The following is a 26,585-nucleotide window of genomic DNA, read 5'->3' as shown; positions in this document are numbered from 1 at the left end:
GAAGAGCATCTGAATACTTATGTGAAGGGTGGTGTTTATGTTTTTTATTTTTTATAAATTTGCAAACATTTCTAAAAACCTGTTTAAGCTTTGTCATTATGGGGTATTGTGTGTAGATTGATGAAGATATATTTTTTCTGTAACGTAACAAAATGTGGAAAAAGTTAAGGGGTCTGAATATTTCCTTGAATGCACTGTATACACCTACTTATATTTTGGAAGCTAATAGATTGTATTTAGTTAAAGATAAGACATAGTTGTAATCAGAAGATACTATTTATACGTAAATACTATTGGTAACAGAATAAATAGTGGAAGAATAACTGCAGATTACATAATGCTGTAATTGAAAATTGTACACCAAATGTAGGCTCCTGCCTCTTTAAGAGCTAGAATTGATTTTGTATCCTATGTTGTGATTCTCACCAAATATGTTGTCATCTTCTCACACTATTCAAACCCCACAAGCAAATAAACAGTTTATGGACATGTCTTTATAACGCACATATTTCAAATTAATAATCTGAACTAAAAACACATTTGGAATTTCTGTGCATCCTTGACAATTGCTAAACAATATCCCAAAACCACACACATTTTTCTGACAACCTGCTCATCATTTCCCCTCTTTTGTGGCATCAATGTGAGGGTTATGGCAGGAGAAACGGTGTTGCAGTATTTTAGTGTCTGCTGCGGAAATAATGACAAGCGAATCTGGGGAGCTTTGTGTTCACATTGCCCTAAAAAAGGGAACCGTTCTGAGGAATTCTAACGAACCGAATTCAGACCACCTCTCGAGATGGTCTCAGTTCAGTTCGCTTCGGGGGTTCTTTTGAGGGGTCTGAGATACTTTGGAGGGTTCACACTGGACAAAAAAAATCAGCGAACCGCACAGAGTTCACAAATATTGTCTGAAAGGGACCAAGTCTGAAAACACCCTTAGCTACCTCCAAATGAATCGGGAAGGACTGTTTTCTCCTGCCAAGCCAATGCAATAGAGTGAAACGCAATGGGACATTTCTTAAATGAGTGAAATTTTAACTTACCAAAAGTTGCTATTCCTCAATAAAGGTATTGGAAATGTTCTTACATTTCTACCTATGTTTCTTCCTAAGAGAAAAGTTAAGAAGAAATGGGATTCTTTAAAATCATTTTCTTGGATTTCTTCTTGGAAATGTACATAGCTTTCGGGGGCTAAACCCTTGTCTTGTGCAGACTGGTCAGGAGGTGAGCATTTAAAAAAAAATACATTATAACTAAAAACATCATTGTAAACCTTGATTTATTTATTTTTTAAATCACATGTTCGACTAAATAATGGATAATAATAATAACAATAATTGTTGAAATGGTCATATAAAATCTAATGAAGACAAAACTAAATGTATTATTAGAAAATTATTAAAATAACAAGTAAAACAACTTCCATTTAATGGCAATAGTCCAAAACAGTAATAATCAAACATGAATATTTAGTGATTCAAAGCTTACGATGATACTTTGAATGATGGATGTACTTTGCACAGCGGCTAGAGAGAAGAGAACTCACAGAAGCCCCTACGGGATTGGATGGATCCTCTATATGTCCCTGACCATGTTCTACTGAGGCAATATCGACTACCACAACACTTAGCTGGCCTAAATGAAAACTTAAAAAGAAAGACCATGAGATCATGCCCTCTTCCAATCATCATTCAAATCATGATAGCCCTGAGATTCCTAGAATCGGGATCCTTTCAAGCCTTGCTTGCAGTCCTCTGTGAGTCGGGTGGTTAGTGCAGTGTGCGTGATGCACTGTGTCGTCATGTACGAAGATTTATCAAGTTCCCATCAACTGCAGCTGAACAAATAAGCTGTTGCCAAATGGTCTTGGAGCACACGACTCCTTAATTTTATCAAATTCAGCCCTGGGAGCCAAGATTGAGGAATGGCACATTCCTGGTGGATGTCTATTATGTAAAGAAATCACTAACCCTTTCTTTCCTTCACCTGATACCATTTAACTGTATAATTGTTTTGTGGTCCAAAGCACACTTAAAAAAGTGTTTCTTCTTATGATATCAATTTACTACTTAGTATTTTGGGGTTTTTAGGTGATAGTGGCTATGGACAAAAAACATGGCTCATAACACCAGTCCTACACACTAACAATGACACAACGAGAACTACAACCATGCTTTGATGAAAACAAGAAGTCTAGTAGAGAGATCTATCAGAGTCCTAAAATCCAGATTCTATCACGTTTCAGGAGAAGACAGAGATACAGACAGTGTTGAAGTAACAAAAGTTTATTACTAGAACAGGGGGCAGGCAAAACGACAGGTCAAGGGCAGGCAGAGGTCAGTAATCCAGATCAGAGTCCATGACGTACAGAACAGCAGGCAGTCTCGGGGTCAGGGTAGGCAGAGGTCAAATCAAATCAAATTTGATTTGTCACATACACATGGTTAGCAGATGTTAATGCGAGTGTAGCGAAATGCTTGTGCTTCTAGTTCCGACAATGCAGTAATAACCAACGAGTAATCTAGCTAACAATTCCAAACTGCTACCTTATACACACAAGTGTAAAGGGATAAAGAATATGTACATAAAGATATATGAATGAGTGATGGTACAGAGCGGCATAGGCAAGATGAGGTAGATGGTATCGAGTACAGTATATACATATGAGATGAGTATGTAAACAAAGTGGCATAGTTTAAAGTGGCTAGTGATACATGTATTACATAAAGATGCAGTAGATGATATAGAGTACAGTATATACGTATATATACGTATATATATGAGATAAATAATAATGTATAATGTATAATGTAAACATTATATTAAGTAGCATTGTTTAAAGTGGCTAGTGATATATTTTACATCAATTCCCATTATTAAAGTGGCTGGAGTTGAGTCAGTGTGTTGGCAGCAGCCACTCAATGTTAGTGGTGGCTGTTTAACAGTCTGATGGCCTTGAGATAGAAGCTGTTTTTCAGTCTCTCGGTCCCAGCTTTGATGCACCTGTACTGACCTCGCCTTATGGATGATAGCGGGGTGAACAGGCAGTGGCTCGGGTGGTTGTTGTCCTTGATGATCTTTATGGCCTTCCTGTGACATCGGGTGGTGTAGGTGTCCTGGAGGGCAGGTAGTTTGCCCCCGGTGATGCGTTGTGCAGACCTCACTACCCTCTGGAGAGCCTTACGGTTGTGGGCGGAGCAGTTGCCGTACCAGGCAATACAGTCCGACAGGATGCTCTCAATTGTGCAGAGGGTGGTGTGACAATGGTACAGAACGGCAGGCAGGCTCAGGTCAGGCAGAATGGTAAAAATCTGGAAAACTAGAAAACAGGAACTAGAAAAAGACAGGTATCTTGCACAACATCTGCATAAAAAACAAATAAAATCAAATTGAATTTGTCACATGCGCCAAATACAACAGATGTAGGTAGACCTTACAGTGAAATGCTTACTTAAAAGCCCTTAACCAACAATGCAGTTTCAAGAAAAATAAGTGTTAAGTAAAAAATATATAAGTTAAAGAGTCTGGGTAGTCATTTGATTAGCTGTTCAGGAGTCCTATGGCTTGGGGGTAGAAACTGTTTAGAAGCCTTTTGGACCTAGACTTGGTGCTCCAGTACGTCTTGCCGTGCGGTAGCAGAGAGAACAGTCTATGACTAGGGTGGCTGGAGTCTTTGACAATTTTTAGGGCCTTCCTCTGACACCGCCTGGTATAGAGGTCCTGAATGGCAGGAAGCTTGGCCCAGTGATTAACTGGGCCGTACGCACTACCCACTGTAGTGCCTTGCGGTTGGAGGACTACTAGTTGCCATACCAGGCAGTGATGCAGCCTTCCTCTGACACTGCCTGGTATAGAGGTCCTGAATGGCAGGAAGCTTGGCCCAGTGATTAACTGGGCCGTACGCACTACCCACTGTAGTGCCTTGCGGTTGGAGGACTACTAGTTGCCATACCAGGCAGTGATGCAGCCTTCCTCTGACACCGCCTGGTATAGAGGTCCTGAATGGCAGGAAGCTTGGCCCAGTGATTAACTGGGCCGTACGCTCTACCCACTGTAGTGCCTTGCGGTTGGAGGACTAGCAGTTGCCATACCAGGCAGTGATGCAACCAGTCATGCTCTCGATGGTGCAGCTGTAGCAGTTTTTGAGGATCTGAGGACCCATGCCAGATCTTTTCAGTCTCCTGAGGGGGAATAGGCTTTGTCCTGCTCTCTTCACAACTGTCTTGGTGTGTTTGGACCATGATAGTTTGTTGGTGATGTGGACAACAAGGAACATGGAACTCTGAACCTGCCACACTACAGCCCTGTCGATGAGAATGAGGGTGTGCTCGGTCCTCCTTTTCCTATAGTCCCCAATCATCTCCTTTGTCTTGATCACGAAGAGGGAGAGATTGTTATCCTGGCACCACACGGTCGATGATCAGGCTGTTGTGTCGTCGGTAAACTTAATGATGGTGTTGGAGTCATGACCGGCCATGCAGTCATGGGTGAACAGGGAGTACAGGAGGGGACTGAGCACACACCCCTGAAGGGCCCCTGTGTTAAGGATCAGCATGGCAGATGTGTCGTTACCTACCCTTACCACCTGTGGGTGGCCCGCCAGGAAGTCCAGGATCCAGGTGCAGAGGGAGGGTTATGGTCCCAGGGTCCTTAGCTTAGTGATGGGCTTTGAGGGCACTATGGTGTTGAACACTGAGCTGTAGTCAATGAATAGGTGGGAAAGGGCAGTGTGAAGTACAATAGAGATTTCATCATCTGTGGATCTGTTGGGGTGGTATGCAAATTTGAGTGTGTCTAGGGTTTTTTGGATAATGGTGTTGATGTGAGCCATGACCAGCCTTTCAAAGCACTTCATGGCTACAGACGTGAATGTTATGGGTCGATAGTCATTTAGGCAGGTTACCTTAGTGTTCTTGGGCACAGGGACTATGGTGGTCTGCTTGAAACATGTTGGTATTACAGACTCATTTAGGGACAGGTTGAAAATGACAGTGAAGACACTTGCCAGTTGGTCAGAGCATGCTCAGAGTACATGTCCAGATAATCCGTCTGTGAATGTTGACCTGTTTAAAGGTCTTACTCACATTGGCTACAGAGAGTGTGATCCCACAGTCGTTCGGGAAAGCTGATGCTCTCATGCATGCTTCAGTGTTACTTGCCTCGAAGTGAGCATTGAAGTAATTTAGCTTGTCTGGTACGCTTGTGTCACTGGGCAGCTCGCAGCTGTGCTTCCCTTTGTAGTCCATAATAGTTTGCAAGCCCTGCCACACCCGAGGAGCGTCAGAGCCGGTGCAGTACGATTCAATCTTAATCCTGTATTGACTCTTTGCCTGTTTGATGGTTCGTCTTAGGGCATACCGGGATTTCTTATAAGCATCCGGGTTAGAATCACTCTCATTGAAAGTGGCAGCTCTAACCTTTAGCTCAGTGGGGAGGTTCCCTGTAATCCATGGCTTCTGGTTGGGGTATGTACGTACGGTCACTGTGGGGACGACGTCATCGATGCACTTATTGATGAAGCCAGTGACTGATGTGGTGTACTCCTCAATACCATCGGAAAGTCCCAGAACATATTCCAGTCTGTGCTAGCAAAACAGTCCTGCATCTGTGTCATCTGACCACTTCTTTATTGACCGAGTCACTGGTGCTTCCTGATGCCACATCCCAATATACCTGACATTCCACCAGCTGTACCTGATCAGGATGTTGCTGCTGACCACAATGCAGCTGGTAGATGCAATGCTGGCCTACATTCAATAAGGAGGAGATTCACATGACAAGAAGACGTCTGTATGATATCAAACCAGATTTATTTTAGGATATTAATATTCAAGTCTTTTTTGCTTTTTCATGGCAAACTTATCATTCTCCAGGGCTAGCTTCTACTTTTGCGCCCTACTCACAGGAGCATCTTCTGTACAGCCACCATCTCCTTCACAGCAGCAAGCCTCCTTGCCCAGGGTGGCACTGGCTCGTACATTGGGGTGTCATGATGCATAACAAGGATCTGAGACAGGAATGTTCCTCAAATTATACCCACCCATATTAAATCAAATAAATAAAAATATTGATGAGGTCCAGGGTTTTTTGTGGAAGGTTGGATACGTGGTGTTGATGACCACAACGTTTCAAAAGCTGTAGACTCGATATGATGAGAGAAGTAAACAAGTGTAACGTTAGCTGCATGACTGGATATATTTATAACCATGAACGTTTTCTTGCTGCCACTGCCACAGTTGGATACCTGACATTTAAATACGGAAAGAAAACGCGTTTAATTGCGTTTGCTTTTAACCGTAGAAACCAAGGTGGGGAGCACGGGACTGAAATTGAAATGGCTGTTTGGTTGTATGACATAAATCCTATCATTCAAGAACACAATCCAGTGATTCAACACATCAGCTGTCAAGAATTTATTTTCCCGCGTGCACAATGAAGGTTGATTGGTTCGTGAGTTCGTGACCTAATTGGCACCCTGCCAAGGAAGTGAGCGGCACATGAAGGCCAAGGATTTTGAACAGTTGTATAACAATAATTCAGAGAGCACACGAGTAGCCAAAAACCTAACCACAGAAAAACCTTGCATGTTTATTGGAATGAAGTAAATTAAATAAAGTTCGCTTCACAGCATCTAATAAGAAAAGCGAAAGGATTGCGTTTGCTCATTTTCACATAACTGAAGGCGCAAATGTTTGTAGGCTATTGTGAGAAACAGGTCTCAGTAGCAATAAATTATATAGAGGTGTCACCCTTTTAGTTCAGTCAGATAATGAACCTAATATAAACTATTAAACATGACAAATATTGGAATATATTTTAAAAAGCTATTTAACCATATTTACTTTCATAAATTCATAATTGTGTAGATTGGCCTATACACAGAGCACTCTTTTCCAAAATGTAGAGGACTACCCCCCCCCCCCCCCCCCCCCGAAAAAAAAAATGTTTTAACAACAAATATATGTATGGTTGTGGAGCTGTAGGCATTGTGTTATTATTCGAGTGAAATACAATTAATTAGAATGTTTATCGCAACATACTTCAAACGTCTTACAATATTTTAGGGGTAGGAGCTAGGTTGCCATCCAATTGGCGACTGATTATCATGCTAATATTCTCAAATCCGGTTAAAGAAAATATGCGCATATTCCCGCCAGTCAATCGTAGTGGGAGGACCACATATAATCTCGTGATTCCAGTGAGTCATATATGGTGGGAGGACCACTTCGTGATTCCAAATTTACTTAGATATGATAGTTATTATATCAATACCTGCGCATAAAGGCGTTTCCACCGCCATTTCAAGCATCATTAATTTTACAGATACAAAAATATCGCACAATATTGAACGAAGAAAGTAGGCCTATCTGTCGGGATTTATAAAATTGTACCGAAACTTCCCGTTTCCATCACAGCTGTCGTGATTTAAAAAAAAATTGATGCAGTTGCCTATGACTTTACTCGCATGAAAATTGTGAATGGGCACGTGGTTATATACGAGTTTGTTCGTGTCAAATGTATTGCTCGGTAAAAAACTGCGCATGCGCGTCAAGAGATCGAGGTAGACCCTGCTGTTTATTTCAAATCCAGTTCAACCATAGAGATATATAGAGGACTTATTGTTGTACGTGTGCAATTAGAGCGTCTGTGACAGAATGGGAGACGCCATTGAGGCAATCTCCATTTTGAAGTAGTACATTTTCTTATTTACGATTGACTGATCCAACCTGATGACCCAGTTGGACATGACTTCAACAGGGTCAACAGGAGGGTCGTCCCTAGTTACCACAGTCACAAAGTCATAAACCCTGCATATTTCTAAAATGTTTCTTCTTATAATAACATGTTAAACCTTAACCACACTGCTATCCTTATGCCCAATCCTAACCCCACAATGAAGACCAAAAAGCAAATGTTTGTTTAATTAATTTCAACCATATAGCCATTCATACTTTGTGGCTGTGGTAACTGGTGGAAACCCCACCAGGAGGGATCGGCCACCCAGTTGACTACATTAAAATGGTGGAAGTACTCAATGGCTCTGCCCATGCTAATACCGCCTTTTGGCCACTAGAGGCCTCTATCATTCTCTATGAGTTCAACTCAACGCGGCCAGCTAAAGCAAAACAAGAAGCAGGGAAATCCAGATGAACAGACAAGGTAAGAATGACCTTTTAACCGACAAAATCCACTTAATTTGGAAACGCTCCTGTCATAGGTTTATGTGTAGACACAGTTATATTGAAGAGGAGTAAACCGAGGCATTTTTTTCTTAGCTATGCAAGCTTGTTTCAAAAGGCCTGGTGACCCACATTCGTAATCTAGGCTAGAAATACCGGGGAGTGTGCAGTAGATCGCCGCATAGGTTTGTGATGTTTAAATATGCTCCTGGTTTTCGTATGTTTACCATTTTCATTAGTATTGTGGATGTATCTGTCGCATAATGTGTTATAACTACGTTGCTATATTTAGCCTGGTAGCTCGCATTGACCCCTGTTTTGGAGTGATGAAACACGCAGTTGGTTTCGAGTGCGCGTTTGCAATGACAGCACAGTTGCGTCTCTTTCACTGTAATTTCTAATGATGTTCCTTTTGGGGCTGAAACTATAATGTCAGTGGGTTGAACGCTACGGTTGTGCAGTGAACAGTAGCTGTGAATGTGAGTTAGATTTTTACACTGCAATCGGAAGCTTTCGCATGGATGTGGGCTGAAACAAATCTAATTAACCCTCGACATTTTCACCCAGGATCTGAGGACGCAACCTGCAAACGTAGCTGGGTGATCCAGTGAGAAATGCAGATAGGCTACACATCAATATTATGCAGAGGAAATCCGTGTAACGGGAATACACAATTTGCATGTCATGAGCTAGCCCAAGACGTACTCTTAAGGAGCCTACCCAGTGGGCAAACCCTGGTTGAAAGACGTCATACGTCTTATTCTGGTCGCAAACTGGTTGAAAAATGACGTTTTTTAACGTATTTTTCAGACCGCCATACCACCAGTTGGATATATTTGTGATCTCTATTTGACCAGCTGGTCATAATTCTTAGCACTATTTTATGTGCTATATTATGTAGCCTACTGGTCATAGTTAAGACCTCACCATAACCTGGTAATGACTACCTAACTACAGCTTATTACTACACTCTTAGATAAAAGGGTTCCAAAATGGTTCTTCAGCTGTCTCTATAGAATAACCCTTTTTAGTTCTAGGAAGCCTTTTTGGTTCCACATAGAACCCTTTTGGTTTCCATGTAGTACCCTCTGTGGAAAGGGTCCTACATAGAACCCAAAAGGGTTCTACCTGAAACCAAAAGGGTTCTACAGTACCTGAAACGAAAAGGGTTCTACAGTACCTGAAACCAAAAGGGTTCTATCAGGAGCCAAACAGGATTCTTCAAAGGGTTCTCCTATGGGGAAAGCCAAATAACCCTTTTAGGTTCTAGACAGCACCTCTTTTTTTCTAAGAGTTTACTGTAAAATGTATTGCAGAGGACAAAGTTGGATATTAAAAACATTGTTCATTACATTTCTATTTGTTTCCATAGTCACCGATTGAAGTTAATCTGCAACATATTTTTACATTTAAAATGTATCAAGCAATGGCAAAAACAAATCTACATCACAATTTCACACATCTGTATACAGTAATTGTTTCATAATTCATCAACAGAAATGACATGCATAGAAATACTGTGAGTATATAAAGGCCCATTGTTTTATTTGATTAATGATTAATATGAGTGGTGTGATGGGGTAAATCCTCATCAAGGACCCCTGAGCACAGATGGTGATCTGGAGCGTAGTGGCCTTCTTGAAGAGTCGTGTGATGGCTCAGATCTGCAGTGAAGAGAATCAGCACATTACAACTTTATACATTTAAGATTTTATAAGCAAACTAGGAAAGGACATTCTTGAAGAAACTTTGTGGACTCAGATGGCTAGAAGTATTTGTATGGTACTAGTTAAAGTATTTTGTGGCAGTTATAGCTTCGAGATGTCTTTAGAAAAGTGCAACTTGCTTATATACATACTTTACTTCCCTCACCAACACGGCTCAGGGGCATATTTCGGGACTTTCCAGAGGGCCCACAACACATCAATCTCCTGAGTTTTCTGGCTTTTCATGACACTTACTGTGAGCATTAAAAAAAAACAACAGTGTTGGCATGCAGGACACGACATGACAGTAACGCGCAGTAAAATATATTTTAACAGTCAGAATCTACTAAAAGTGGTAGCAAAGGCATGTTTGCTCCTCGGGCCCTACATATTGAAGTCGGACATAAATGATTTGGTCATGAATCTGAAACATTTTGAAAAAAAGAGGATATAAAAATGAGACAGTAGTTGGATAATGAAAATGTTTAACTCCTCTCTAAATGGTCACGTTTTGCTTTATCTTAAAACATGTACTATTCTAAACACTTTTTCTAAACACACCGCTGCCTAATCCTGAGGACATTGTCCCGGACAGAGGTGCCCCAATTCAGGATAGCTTGGCAGTCTTAAAAAAAGAAAGTTCAATGTAAGTATGTACAATAAAACAATAAAACAATAAAATATATTGTTCAAAAGTGATGTCTGTCATATCATTAAATGCAACAAATAGTGTTAGAAATGGGTGTAATTGGCAAATCTCGTCCTCTTCTCTGCAACTGCACACGTGTTTGAGTGAGCGACAGAGAGAAATTGGAGAAACTGTACATGACTCACCAACAATTGTACCTATAAAAAAAATTCCGCCACTGAGCAAATTTCAGGTCTGCTGAGTGCAAACTTGAATGAACTTCCAGCGTGCTTTTGCTGTGAACACTGAGGCTGTACCCATTTTAAGTTACAGTTTTAACAATGGCCAGATAGGCTACAGTGGCTATTTCATCACAATGTAGGCCTAACAGAGTGGTCTATCATAAAAAACAATAAAGAAAATGCATCCCATAACATTTTAACATTCAGCCTACAGTAGCAGCCAATGTGTGGTGTTCTAAATTATGAGACTTTTGGAAAAAAAAACATGCAGGGCTAGACATTAACCTGTTTATCCACTTGTCCTTCAGACAAGAGGTAACTGAAAATGTTGTTGTTTGATGCAAGAAAACAATTTACAAAATAAAATGCAGTATTATTCCCATACCATTATTACAAAGAATCAGACAAATTATGCTTCCCTCTGCCTATTGGCTACTTAGTTTATTCAAGCCTGTCTCAAAATACAACACTGCCCCTTTAAGACAAAAAAAGCTCTTTACCTGACCTGCCTTTCAAAGATGTCTAGAAATGCACACATTTTGAGATCTTGTAGGAAGCAATCACTCCCCCATTGCTGACTAAAAATTATGAACAAAATGTGGACACATGGCTACATGCAGCTCATGCGTTGATCTCAAAACAAGATAATCTACTCAGATCACAGCTGTCAACACAGCTCAGATAAAAGTTAACACCACAGATCCATATGGCAATTGTCTATTTGCATATAGGTCTATTGCAGCTCTGATTGGTTATGCTGCATTGGTCTGTGTATAGTACAGGCTGAGTCATGCCCAATAGAATCCTGCTCCGATGCGTTCTGCCTACAACAACATCTCATAAATAGTTTGTTATGTTTTAGCATGTTGCATTGAAAGTTGCTAATATTGCTTTGATTCGATTACAATAGCCACAGTAACAGAAAACATTGATGGTGTTAATTAACAGGGAAAACTCTAGGAATTTGAGTGAAGTTCAATCTCGTGCTTCTCTCTGTTGGCTGATATTTCTTCTGCGCTCCCAACAGTCTCCGGGCAACAGTTTAGAGAGAACATTGCTCACCAAGGGAGGTGTCTGTTAAATCAGGACACAAGGGTTTTGCACCTGGGGGGAAAAAAGGCGAGTTAAAATTGGATTTGATTTGCTTTACAATGTTATATTATTAGAAGCGGTGCTATTTCGATTGGATCTACTTACACTACACTCTTAGAAAAAAAGGGTTCCAAAATGGTTCTTCAGCAATCTGGCAGTCAGGCAGACAGACGGAGAGGCATAGACAACCAAGCATAGGCTATTTACGTTTCTTAGTCTGCAGGCTGGATAACTTCTGTACTCATTCCCTTTATTCCCTCCTCCATCCTTCCATCCAAGCTAGAAGATTCCTGCAAAAACAGAGAATAAAGAATTGACAAAGGCAGTTGATCGGTGTAACATTAGAATGCGTGTTGATGGGGAGCAGGTAATGTATGTTATTCTCAAATATAAAATATCCAAAAATACAAGGATCTCTAATGAATCAAGAAAATCTTCACATCCATATTGGGGGTAGAAGTTTCAAGAATTATCCCAGTTTACGATCTTACGCAACACAAACAATCAATGTTCTGTGTATTCATGTTCTCTCTCTTTCTCTCTCACACACACACACACACACACACAGCTAACATGACACAATGTTGACATGATGACAATCTTTTTTTTATAAGTTATTGTGATCATAATCATCCTTCCTCTCACACAGATACACACATAGTTAGCATGACAACGTTGACATGACAATGTTTTTTCTAAACTTATTGTGATCACTCACTCACTCACTCACTCACTCACTCACTCACTCACTCACACACTCACACACTCACACACTCACACACTCACACACTCACACACTCACTCACACACACCAGTGGCTGTCGGTGCCATTAAAGATGAGGGAGGACAATTTTTACTTTTGATCAGCATGGCCTTATTTCTATTACAGCATATTGGATGACTGTCATTGATATTCCATTCACCCAGTTAAATGTAACAGCGTTAGGTTTAGGCTACTACACAATTCTCTAATTTTCCCTGTACCCGTCATGAGGTTGCTACAACCTAGCCTACGAATGAAAGTTTACAACGTGGGCGCACACAGGACGAGAGAGAAATTTGAGGTGACAGACAGTGGACTTCAATGTACAACACATCAGCTGTATGTGACCAGGCGAAAAAACCTTTCCAAGCCAAACCCTATCGTAACCACTACACACAGCCTACATCGTTGTCACCATATTAGCTAAAGTAACATCATAGTCAACATAGCTAATAGAACTAACACATTAGTAAACCCGCTACAATCATGCAGTAAAGTTAGTGTGCAATCAGTAAGTAGTTTAGCACTTACACTGTCGGGCCCCGGTGGCAATAAATTGTGTTGTGTTGGATAGTCATAGCCAGCTAGCTAACACATCACCCCTCTGTTTGAGCAGAGTGTTTGAGTAGGCTAAACTAGCTATCAGCTTTTCTGGGAAAAAAAACCTGCTTGCTTCTTAATTTTGGAATAAATTAATTTGTTCAAACCTGTTCAAGTATTGTCTTTCTCTCTGGCTCAAGTACTCACCACATTTTATACATTGCAGTGCTAGCTAGCTGTAGCTTATGCTTTCAGTACTAGCTAGCTGTAGCTTATGCTTTCAGTACTAGATTCATTCTCTGATTCTTTGATTGGGTGGGCAACATGTCAGTTCATGCTGCATGAGTTTTGATAGGTTGGAGGACGTCCTCAGGAACTTGTCATTATTACTGTGTAAGTATATGGAAGGGGGTGAGAATGTATTGAAGTCAATGTACCCAGAGGAGGACGGAAGCTAGCTGTCCTCCGGCTACACTGGCGCTACCATACAGAGTGCTGTTGAGGCTTCTGTAGACCTTCAACAGTGTTTTTTAATCAATTATTTGGTGATGTGAATATATTTTTTTATCAAAAAAGGATAACTTTTAAAATGTTTAACAATTTGTATTTTTATGAAACTCACTGAGGATGGTCCTCCCCTTCCTCCTCTGAGGAGCCTCCACTGACACACACACATTTACTATCATTAAAATAAATCAAAGTGTAGCAAGTTAGCTAACTACAGTAGCTAGCTCAAATCATTCCTTGATGTTCTTCTCCCCAACACACTGCTGCTTTACTTGCAAAAGTGTAACAAGAATGCAGGAAAACAGGGGACTACGACTTTAGCAGTCAAATCTTTTTTATAAGTTTCTTGTGTAAATTTCGAGAACCTGTTGTGGTATTCCAGCTGTGTTGTTGTGTAGCTTACCGGGCGCCTTGGCCCAACTGCCATATGGAATGTTGACGGCTGCTCTCAAGCAGGCTGCCTGAGTGCAGAGATCTTTTGCTGCGCGTGAGACACAGATTCCAATTCAAGTTTTAGCTTCGTTATCTTTAAGGTTTTATGGCAGACTACACCTATTGGTGTACTTCCGCCAACTACTGTACGGGTTAGTGAAAAAAAATATTTAATTGCTTTAGCTGGAACTGATATGCCTACCTCCTTATTTAGCTACTGAAATTAAAGTCAAATTACTGCATGCATTATGTTCATTTATTAAAAGCTTTAAGGATAAATATAATTGTCATATTTTCAGGGTCAAATTCAGGTGCAATAACTTTGGACTAATTATTGATGGAAATAAATGCGATTAAAAATGTAGTTTTGTAGGCTATTGAAATAAAAGACATAGGCAGGCCTATGTAATATTTGTTAAATTCTGAAAAAAATGTAGTTAGTCATAATAGAACATCAAAACAGCATTTAGTGGAACAGAAGAAAATGTGCAGCACAATAAACAGTGCAATTAGCTAACACGACAAAATATTACTATTAGAAGCCAACACACAGCAAGAAATCCAGATATCATTAATAAAACAACCATTATTTAATTGTACTGCAGTTTTGTAAAGGTATCCTGTGTTATTGTGAATGTTTATCTTACATGCTGGTAGCCTAGAACAAATGTTATGGAAGTGAATGTGCACTTTTCAGTTGGGTGGACTGCAAGTACAAAAAACACTGACATAGACTGTAGTAAACCAAAAGCATTTATAGCATCGGAGATTCCCTAAATTGGGGACCATCTCTGATAGCTATATGACCACAGAGACTGTGACAAATTTGAGCTTTTAATGACCTAGCAAATTAGATGACTTGGAGGTGAAATACACTGAACAAAAATATAAACGCAACAATGTAAAGTGTTGGTCCCATGTTTCATGAGCTGAAATAAAAGATCCCAGAAATGTTTAATATTCACAAAAAGCTTATTTCTCTCAGATTTTGTGCACAAATTTCTTTACATCCCTGTTAGTGAGCACTTCTCCTTTGCCAATGTAATCTATCCACCTGACAGGTGTGACATATCAAGAAGCTGATTAAATAGCATGATCATTACACAGGTGCACATTGTGCTAGGGACAAAAAAAGGCCACTCCTAAAATGTGCAGTTCTGTGACACAATACAATGCCACAGATGTGTCAAGTTTTGATGGCGCATGCAATTGGCATGCTGACTGCAGGGATGTCCATCAGATCTGTTGCCAGAAAATGTAATATGAATTTCTCTACCATAAGCCGCCTCCGTCGTTTTATAGAATTTGGTAGTACATCCAACCAGCCTCATAACCGCAGACCACGCGTAACCACGCCAGCCCAGGACCTCCACATCCGACTTCTTCATCTGTGGGATCGTCTGAGACCAGCCACCCGGGCCAACTGATAAAAATGAGTTTGCACAGAATTTCTGCACAAACGGTCAAAAACTGTCTCAGGGAAGCTCATGTGCGTACTCGTCATCATCACCAGGGTCATAACCTGACTGCAGTTTGGCGAATGCTTACCTTTGATGGCCACTGGGATGCTAGAGAAGTGTGCTCATCACGGATTAATCTCGGTTTCAACTGTACCGGGCAGATGGCAGACAGTATGTAAGGTGTCATGTGGGTGAGTGGTTTGCTGATGTCAACATTGTGAACAGAGTGCCCCGTGGTGGTGGGGTTATGGTATGGGCAGGTATAAGCTATTGACAACGAACACAATTGCATTTTATCAATGGCAATTTGAATGCACAGAGATATGGTGACGAGATCCTGAGGCCCGTTGTCGTGCCATTCATCTGCCGCCATCCCCTCATGTTTCAGCATGATAATGCACAGCCCCATGTCGGAAGAATCTGTACACAATTCCTGGAAGCTGAAAATGTCCAAGTTCTTCCATGGCCTGTATACTCACCAGACATGTAACCAGACATTGAGCATGTTTTATCCAGCAACTTTGCACAGCCATTGAAGAGGTGTGGGGACAACATTTCACAGGCCACAATCAACCGCCTAATCAACACTATGTGAAGGAGAGGTGTCGCCCTGCATGGGGCAAATGGTGGTCACACCAGATACTGAGTGGTTTTCTGATCCACGACCCTACTTTTTTTGTATTGGTGTCTTTAACCAACAGATGCGTGTCTGTATTCCCAGTCATGTGATATACATAGATTAGGGCCCAATGACTATTTCAATTGACTCATTTCCTTATTTGAACTGTACATTTTGGTTCTGTTTAAAATCACCGATCTTAATGCAATTTACAAAAATACAGTATAAGTAAAGTTACTGCATCCAAAAGTGGATTTAAACCTTAATAAAGTGACTTAATATATATATATATTTGTTTATCCAAGGTAATTACAGGTAATATTGGTTTATTAGGATGTGGATATTTGTGGTTGAAAGGTATTTTAGGTATATTTATGGATTGAATGGAATCCTATGGGCAAACAGCATAACACAATATGCCTATAAAGTATCTAAATACGTGAGATATGGACTAAAAACTGTTTTGGAATATCAAACAAGTGTGAAAACAGATATACATGTCAAAATGGGGGATATCCAGCCCATTGTGGCTTAAAGTAAATTACATTGGGTTTTATACACCCCATTTTTCATAACAAACCCTACTTAATCAAATAACTGTTTTACAAAAATATCTATACAATAGGTTTAAGAAGTGGTCCTAGTAAGTAAATAAAGTTACCAGCACAGCACACCCATTGACTGTACATTACAATTAGCTTAGTATTTTTACCGAAATTAAGGTTCTCATTACCGAAACGGACCTAAAAAATGATGTGGTAATGATAAATGTGTATTTCGGGCCATGAGGCCCAAGCTCAATCTGCAAATAATAGGAGAGCCGTTATGAGTCAACAAACAATTGACCACTTCACTAAAGCCCATTTATGCCTTAATGTTGGTAAGGTTCTGACTTTTTCCCTATTTGAACTTTTTAGCCGTTTTGGTAATGAGAACGCCAAGTGAGGTAAAGGGGGTGTTTGAGAATAAGAACCTCTTCTAAAGTCATTAAAAAAAAAACATTTTACATGTATTTTTATTTTCTATTTCACCTTTTATTTAACCAGGTAGGCTAGTTGAGAACAAGTTGTCATTTACAACTGTGACCTGGCCAAGATAAAGCAAAGCAGTGCGACACAAACAACAACACAGAGTTACACATGGAATAAACAAGCGTACAGTCAACACAATAGAAATAAAAGAAAGTCTATATACAGTGTGTGGAAATGGCGTGAGGAGGGAAGGCAATAAATAGGCCATAGTAGCGGAGTAATTACAATTTAGAAAATTAACACTGGAGTGATAGATGTGCAGATCATGATGTGCAAGTAGAAATACTGGTATGAAAAAGAGCAGAAAGTAAATAAAAACAATATGGGGATGAGGTAGGTAGCTTTGGTGGGCTATTTGCAGATGGGCTATGTACACCTGCAGCTGTTCAGATAGCTTATGTTTAAAGTTAGTGAGGGAAATATAAGTCTCCAGCTTCAGCGATTTTTCAATTCGTTCCAGTCATCTGCAGCAGAGAACTGGAAGGAAAGGCGGCCAAAGGAGGTGTTGGCTTTGGGGATGACCAGTGAGATATACCTGCTGGAGCGCGTGCTACGGGTGGGTGTTGTTATCGTGACCAGTGAGCTGAGATAAGGCAGAGCTTTACCTAGCATAGACTTATAGATGACCTGGAGCCAGTGGGTCTGGCGACGAATATGTAGCGAGGGCCAGCCGACTAGAGCAAACAGGTCGCAGTGGTGGGTGGTATAAGGGGCTTTGGTAACAAAATGGATGGCACTGTGATAGACTGCATCCAGTTTGCTGAGTAGAGTATTGGAAGCTATTTTGTAAATGACATCGCCGAAGTCGAGGATCGGTAGGATAGTCAGTTTTACGTTTTACGGTATGTTTGGCGGTGTGAGTGAAGGAGGCTTTGTTGCGAAATATGAAGCCGAGTCTAGATTTCATTTTGGATTGGAGATGTTTAATATGAGTCTGGAAGGAGAGTTTACAGTCTAGCAAGACACCTAGGTATTTGTAGTTGTCCACATATTAAGTCAGAACCGTCCATAGTAGTGATGCTAGTCGGGCGGGCGGGTGCGGGCAACAAATGGTTGAAAAGCATGCATTTGATTTTTCTAGTGTTTAAGAGCAGGAGGTTAGTTAACACAGTGTCCAAAGAAGGGCCAGATGTATACAGAATGGTGTAGTCTGCGTAGAGGTGGATGAGGGAATCACCAGTAGCACGAGCAACATCATTGATATGTACAGAGAAAAGAGTCGGCCCGAGAATTGAACCCTGTGGTACCCCCATAGAGACAGCCAGAGGTCCGGACAACAGGCCCTCCGATTTGACACACTGAACTCTCTCTGAGAAGTAGTTGGTGAACCAGCGAATTTAAGCGAATACATTAACTTATGCTCATCGAAAGACTACTCCTCTAGATGATGCATCAAGCAATGTTGAGTAGAACTTTAGTTTTTACAGGAACTTGAAAAAGTGTTACGGTAATGAGACATGTTCACAGACAGTGTTTTTACGTAATAAATACTGAATGATAGTTTAATGTCAACTATTATTTGAAAAAAAAAAAGATTTATAAACTAACTACAGCAACTTATTTGGTCTTTTATTCAAATTATTTTTTTTATAAAGTAAAATTGTACAGAATGACCCAATAATTTAATCCAGATGCATTTCGGTAATGAGTATTTGGGGTGAAAATGTAAGAAATTCTGGCAAAAATATAAAATGTATTTAAAGATGAACTATGCAGAAATCGCACTGCCAATTAATAGTTGCTAAAATTCTAATAGTTTGCCTAAATTATATTTTTATGTGACAAAACAAGCAAGTATAGTGTAGAGAATCATTGTACCATCTAAACTGCTGTGAAACATATTTTCCATAACCCAAAATATTGTATTTGCAGCTGTTTTGAAGCTGGTGTACAAAACCGAAAGTAAAAGACACAAAGCGAAACATAGAAATAGTGCAAATAGAACATATCTACTGCTTTTTAGACTTGCTTTCAATGAGAATGACAGATCTATAACACACATTTCTATGTGAATTTGGTCAGGTCACCAAAAAGTTACATATTGCACTTTGCCAAAAAACTAGACATCTTAGTCTGCAGAATGATAGTTGATTTTTGCAAATGCATCATAGGTTTTGTAACTCTATTTGCTACAGACATGTTTAAAACTGGTTTCATGAGAATCACCTGTATATGGCTTTTGATTAGGATACAATGTATCCAAATGGCATAAATCTAATAGCCACTGCTATATTCAACTAGAGCCATCTGACCATGCTCATTGTATTAATTTACATCCTTAATGTAGGCTACACATTTTTTTTTATTTATGCACGGAATGCCTGTCTAATGCAGTTTGGTGCACTGGTTCCTGTGATGCTCAGTAGGATTGTGTTTTTGGCAGCCTTGAAACCATACCAATGTGTCTTTGTCAGCTGTTGAAGCAGTACCAATCTGTTGTTGCTAAGTTGCCCTCTGAATTCTACCGATCTGCACTGACCGACACAGCGTGTAACCAATGTTGAAACATACATTTGTCCATGGAAATGGAATAACAAATTGTTCAGTGGATCTATGGTTGAACAAGTTGTTCAGGGCAGGCCATGGTAAGTAATTCTCATCCACCCTGAACTGCATCTGTTTTGCCATGCATCTTGTGATATCTATAGTGGTGTCTGCATGCCTTGTCTGTGTCCTCATTGTTATTGTTTGTCTTTAGGAGTATTTGTGGGGAAGTTGTCCTTGAGCACTGCTCACAGCATGCACAGTAGCCTGTTGTCTGAGTTCTAGAAAATGTCCAGTGACTTTTGGTTTGACCGTGACCAAGTTAGGATGCGTGTCAGTCACTCCCCAAATAGTACACAGTTTATTCCTTAGCCTAAACCTGGTATTCGTTGAACCTGTACAGTGAGGAAATATGTATATGAGGAGATGTGTATTTTGACACCTAAGCCCCTTTTTCATTGGCATTTGAATTAAGGCCAAATTTGAGCTGGCTTGAATGTAATTCTCAAATTAGAGCTGGGTCGGAGGAAACCCTGGCCAGTGCAGCCCAGTTTCACAACTGATGCTAGCCCGATTAAGATTCAGGCCAGTGAAGTTGTTCTCAAGTTGGCAAACACAGTTGCTAAGCAACCAGTTGTCAGCTTCTTCAATCAATCAACAGATAAATGTATACTGTTGCGGCAAAGAACTAAAAAGTCGGTTCCCTGGTCCTTTGAGGAGGTCCAGACCCTTCTGTCAATCTGGGCAGACACTTCAGTACAACATTTACAGCTGTACAACTGTACATACAGTTGAAGTCGGAGGTCTAGATACACCTTAGCCAAATACATTTAAACTCAGTTTTGAACTATTCCTGACATTTAATCCTAGTAAACATTCCCTGTCTTAGGTCAGTTAGGATCCCCACTTTAAATTAAGAATGTGAAATGTCAGAATAATAGAGTGATTAATTTCAGCTTTTATTTCTCATCACATTCTCAGTGGGTTAGAAGTTTACATACACTCAATTAGTGTTTGGTACCATTGCCTTTAAATTGTTTAACTTGGGTCAAACATTTCGGATAGCCTTCCACACGCTTCCCACAATAAGTTGGGTGAATTTTGGCCCATTTGTTTCATCAGACCAGAGGACATTTCTCCAAAAAGTACTATATTTGTCCCCATGTGCAGTTGCAAACCGTAGTCTGGCTTTTTTTATGGCGGTTGTGGAGCAGTGGCTTCCTCCTTGCTGAGTGGCCTTTCAGGTTATGTCGATGTAAGACTCGTTTTTACTGTGGATATAGATACTCTTTTACCTGTTTCCTCCAGCATCTTCACAAGGTTGATTTGCACTTTTTGCACCAAAGTACGTTCATCTCTAGGAGAGCGGTATGACGGCTGCGTGGTTCCATGGTGTTTATACTTGCGTACTATTGTTTGTAAAGATGAACGTGGTACCTTCAGGCATTTGGAAATTGCTCCCAAGGGTGAACCAGACCTGTGGAGGTCTACAATTTGTTGTCTGAGGTCTTGGCTGATTGCATTTGATTTTCCCATGATGTTAAGCAAAGAGGCACTGAGTTTGAAGGTAGGCCTTGAAATACATCCACAGGTACACCTCCAATTGACACGAATGATGTCAATTAGCCTATCAGAAGCTTCTAAAGCCATGCCATCACTTTCTGGAATTTTCCAAGTTGTTTAAAGGCACAGTCAACTTAGTGTTTGTAAACTTCTGACCCACTGGAATTGTGATACAGTGAATTATAATTGAAATAATCTGTCTGTAAACAATTGTTGGAAAAATGACATGCACAAAGTAGATGTCCTAACCAACTTGCCAAAACTATAGTTTGTTAACAAGAAACTTGTGGAGTGGTTGAAAAACTTCCGACTTCAACTGTAGCTTCTCTGTTCTGCAGGTGCATTGAAAATCTGTCCAGCTTTATATTTTCTGTGTCGTCGTTCAGCCACCACTTGGCGAAACATAAGATATAATTGTTCGTTGTCAAGTAAAACGGGTGGCAGTGGGAGTTTACTCACTCGCCTACGGATTGTCAAAAGGCAGCCTGATCTGCGTCCTCTTTTCCTCTGTCTTTTCTTCACGCAAATGGCGGGGATCTGGGCCTTTTCCCTGGAGAGCAGTATATCTTTCTCGTCAGACTCGTTAAATGAAAAATCATCTTCCAGTTCGTGTTGAGTAATCCCAATTCTGATGTCCAGAAGTCATTTTCAGTCATAAGAGACGGTAGCTGCAACATTATGTACAGAATAAGTCAAAAAATAAGTTGCAAACAATGCAAAAAAACGAACATAATAGCACAATTGGTATTTTATTAGGATCCCCATTAGCTGTTGCAAAAGCAGCAGCTACTCTTCCTGGGGTCTACACAAAACATGAAACATAAAACAGAATGACATAATACAGAACATCATTAGATAAGAACAGCTCAAGGACAGAACTACATACATTTTTAAAAAGGCACACGTAGCCTACATACAAATGCATACACACAAACTATCTAGGTCAAAAAGGGGAGCGGCATTGTGCCGTGAGGTGTTGCTTTATCTGTTTTTTTGAGCCCAGGCTTGGTGTTTATTTGAGCAATATGAGATGGAAGGAAGTTCCATGCAATAAGGGCTCTATATAATACTGTACGTTTTCTTGAATTTATTCTGGATTTGGGGACTATGAAAGACTCATGGTGGCATGTCTGGTGGGATAAGTGTGTGTGTCAGAGCTGTGTGTAAGTTGACTATGCAAACAATTTGGGATTTTCAACACATTAATGTTTCTTATAAAAAGAAGAAGTGATGCAGTCAGTCTCTCCTCAACCCAGATTCAGCTGAGGTCTAGCACTTAAGGAATTATTTGTACCAAATACAATGCTCTTAGTTTTAGAGATGTTCAGGAACAGTTTATTACTGGCCACCCATTCCAAAACAGACTGCAACTCTTTGTTAAGGTTTTCAGTGACTTCATTAGCTGTGGTTGCTGATGCATATATGGTTGAATCATGGGCATGTAAAGCGTCTGCCATCCTCTTCGGCGCCATCTTAACATCTGGTGTATCTCCACTCCAGTGGTGATGGAGAAGGTCAGCCTGGGCCTGTCTTTGTGCAAAGAGTATTGAAACTTATTTCGTCAGAGACAATATGCTCCCATTTAAAGGTGCTAGACAGGATTTGTTTTAGAATTTTAATTTGAGAAAATGTCCATAATATATTCGTAGTTATTGCAATGATAGTGTTTCACAATATTACTTCCCGCTGTGATATTCGCCTGTTGATTTCTCCTACCGGTGCGGCATCTGTAATCAAAATGGGAAAGCTTTTTTTGACTTTGTGGCTGTGTTATCTAGTGGGAATTGGATTAAGTGGCCATGAAGAAATCGGTCTATCATTTACTGGCTGCTAAAATTGGACACTGTTCACTCAATTTCAGTTTATGTGAGAAAACAAGCATTGAATACTGTAGGGAATCATTGTACCATCAAAATTGCTCTGAAATATATTTTCAATCACAAAAAATATAGTTTTGACAGCTGTTTGAAGCTGTTGGACCAAAACCGAAAGTAAAAGGCTCAAGCAAGTCTCCACCTAACATGGAAATTAGATGCGGGGGAGATTTGTTTTGAATGCAGCCTAGCGCTGTTGCAATTAACCTAGAAATTCTAGGTGTGGCACCTTTTTAATCCCCTTCAAGTCACTAGCCTTGTCTGTCTGTCTGTCTGTCTGTGCCAGCCAGCCATCCAGCCAGCCAGAGTTGGGCTCAATTCGTTTTGACGACAGTCAATTCAGGAAGTAAACTAAAATTACAATTTAATGACTTTTCAATAAACTGAAAAGTAAATTGAAATCAATTTGAAATGAGCCCAACCCTTCTCTCTCTCTTTCTTTCTCTATTTCTCTCTCTCGCCAGTTTCAAGACACGACACGAGGATTAGTTTCATGTGGATCCAGGAGCAGATGGAAGCTTGTGTTTACATCTGTGGTACCAAACCCCCCATCCCAGCTGACTGACACAGTGCCAAGCCTTGGTTGTAAATGAGTTTAGGAGGTGTGGTTGTGTGTGTCTGAGTTTTCTGACTGGTGTGTCACTGCTTTGGAAGCTTCAGGATGTGATTAATCTCTAATCAGAACGTCTGGGAGTAGCAGAGCTGATGGCTAGAGCAGAACCTCACACTGCACCGCCTTGTCCTCTGGAAACTCATAGATCACCACACAGCCAACCCCAATGAAACCTAAAGCAAGTCCCTAACTCCTTCTCTAGCTTATTCTCAACATGATTTCAGCACTTTTATTTCCATTGCTGATTGATCATGGCTCATTCTTGTCCCTTTACATCAGACATGGTGGTCAATATGTTTGGTACATCAAAACCTATTATCGAATCGCTATACATATAGAATCGTGAGAATCGCAATGCATATCGTATCGGCGCCTAAGTATCGTGATAATATTGTATTTTGAGGTCACTGGCAATTCCCAGCCCTGCTTGCTAAAGACTGCACTCTGGCACAATATATTGTGATTGTTTTTTCTGCTGGTCACAAGGAAATTTGAAAAGCTTCAGGTGGGTCACTGCACAAGAATGTTAGGTAACGACTGTTTCATATTCCTACCATATAGACTCGCCCAGACCACAGGGCAATCTTGATCAAATATATGTGTGGTTCTCAGTGGCCTTTGTTATTTTTATTTTCCAGGTTGACATTTTGAACAAAACGGCTGTGCTGAGAACATGGGCTGCAGAGGGTTGGTTGCCTTACTGGACATCGCTTAATAAAGTGTAAGAGGTAAGGAGACGAAGAAAAAGGCTGCATGGCATTTGAGGAATGTACTGCACAGTCTATGCAACGACTCCATTTGGACTGGCACCATTGGTGTGACGGGTCTATTAAGTTAATGTGGTCTAAAGCATTTTTGAATACACGCAGTGACAAATTTAGGCTATTTGTGCATGTAATTTATATTGGATGATTTAGCTATGTGTCACCTTTTGGGGTCTGAATTTTAAATTTGGGTTTCTCAAAGTGGGTATTTGGGTTTGCCCAAGTAGAGTAAAGTCATTGTTCAAATTTGTCCAGGTAATAGGTCAAAATGGTGATTAGGTAAGGGTTTTGGAATATATTAGAGCCTGACTATCTTGAGATAAATGGTTGGTTCTGATGTTGACGTCTGGTTCTGCTGTGACCGCAGTCTCCGTAATAACCGTTCGAATAGCAAAGAAAAACGTTCAGCCTCTATGGAGGCTCTAGTCTAGAGTGTCTGGGTAAATTGTGTTTGAGTGCATTTATAAACTCTCGAAATGGTTAAATGAGTGAGAAATAAATGGCATTGTTGCAATAGATTGTGAGTGGTCAACATACTCATGATACGATATTATCACGATACTTGGGTGCCGATACAAAATGTATTGCAATTCTCATGGATCTACACAGAGTATACCAAACATTACGAACACCCCCCCCCCCCCCCCCACCCCCACACCTTTTTTTTTTTCCTCAATTTGTCGGGGCTTGGACTCTACACAATGTTCGAAAGCTTTCCACAGGGATGCTGGTCCATGTTGACTCCAATGATTCCCACAGTTGTGTTAAGTTGGTTGGATGTTCTTTGTGTGGTGGACCATTCTTGATACACACAGGAAGCTGTTGAGCATGAAAAACCCAGCAGCGTTGCAGTTCTTGACACTCAAACCGGTGCACCTGGCACCTACTACCAAAGGCACTTACATACTTTGTCTTACCCATTTACCCTCTGAATTGCACACATACACAATCCATGTCTCAACACTTAAAAATCCTTCAACCTATCTCCTCCCCTTCATCTACAATGATTGAAGTGAATTTACAGGTTAACAGGTGACATCAGTAGCTTTCACCTGGATTCGTCTGGTCAGTCTGTCAAGGAAAGAGCAGGTGTTCCTAATGTTTTGTGCACTCAGTGTATACTATCATAAATTGGCATGCTTAATTATTTTACCATATGTGTGCAGTTTACAAGGTGCTTGTTTAAAAAATACAAGTAATATGATTACTATTACTAAGTATGTGTATATAGTAAATTGTATGTTTTAGGTTTTCAATATATCAAAATGTGTTTCTGGTTATTGATTTGGACACTTTAAAACTGTTTTTTGACTTTGGGCAATTCATCAAAATGTTTTGTCAGCAGAAAGCAGCGACAGCCTAATTTTCAATTTACGTTTTTTGTAATATAAATGTAACTTTATTAACAAAATGAATTTCCAATGGCATTGTACTTAATCTGGTAAAAACTGCTGAATGCGTTAAAAAACATGAGGTGATTTATTTATTTTGATCAAATCACCAAAACGGGTTTGCCCTGACTATTAAGTAGTGATGGGGGAAAACATTGATACAGTTACACTACCGTTCCAAAGTTTGGGGTCACTTAGAAATGTCCTTGTTTTTGAAAGAAAAGCAAAATGTTTTTGTCCATTTAAAATAACATCAAATTGATCAGAAATACAGTGTAGATAATGTTAATGTTGTAAATGACTATTGTAGCTGGAAACGGCTGATTTTTCTATGGAATATCTACATAGGCATACAGAGGCCCATTATCATTTTGAGCCTGTAATCAAACCCACAAATGCTGGTGCTCCAGATACTCAACTAGTCTAAAGAAGGCCAGTTTTATTGCTTCTTTAAACAGCACAACAGTTTTCAGCTGTGCTAACATAATTGCAGAAGGGTTTTCTAATGATCAATTAGCCTTTTAAAATGATAAACTTGGATTAGTTAACACAATGTGCCATTGGAACACAGGTGTGATGGTTGCCTCTCGACGCCTATGTAGATATTCCATTAAAAATCAGCCGTTTCCAGCTACAATAGTCATTTACAACATTAACAATGTCTACACTGTATTTCTGATCAATTTGATGATA

The 26,585-nt window shown here is 40.2% G+C and overlaps 1 protein-coding gene and 1 long non-coding RNA gene across 3 annotated transcripts in view; one reads left to right on the top strand and one right to left on the bottom strand.

The window, feature by feature from the left end:
• Positions 1-7,889: 7,889 nt before the first annotated feature.
• LOC110521676 (circadian locomoter output cycles protein kaput) overlaps positions 7,890-26,585 on the top strand; it is a 69,338-nt gene continuing 50,642 nt past the window's right edge. Inside the window, exons 1-2 of one of the 2 annotated variants that reach the window (XM_021599417.3) lie at positions 7,890-8,163; positions 24,376-24,465. The gene's annotated coding sequence lies outside the window, so the exon portion shown is untranslated. The remainder of the gene's footprint in view (positions 8,164-24,375; positions 24,466-26,585) is intronic. The other variant, XM_090231837.1, reaches the window with a different exon arrangement.
• LOC149983979 (uncharacterized) lies at positions 9,743-11,387 on the bottom strand. Its single transcript, XR_016495204.1, has 3 exons — positions 11,260-11,387; positions 10,042-10,143; positions 9,743-9,847 (listed from the first exon to the last, which is right to left on the bottom strand). It is a non-coding gene; the product is annotated as an uncharacterized LOC149983979 (long non-coding RNA).

Source organism: Oncorhynchus mykiss, chromosome 4 (assembly GCF_057628025.1).
Source record: "Oncorhynchus mykiss isolate SJ-2025 chromosome 4, ASM5762802v1, whole genome shotgun sequence".
Classification (NCBI taxonomy): Eukaryota; Metazoa; Chordata; class Actinopteri; order Salmoniformes; family Salmonidae; genus Oncorhynchus; species Oncorhynchus mykiss.
Note: the sequence above shows the minus strand (reverse complement) of the source record. Positions and strands in the feature narration are given on the sequence as shown.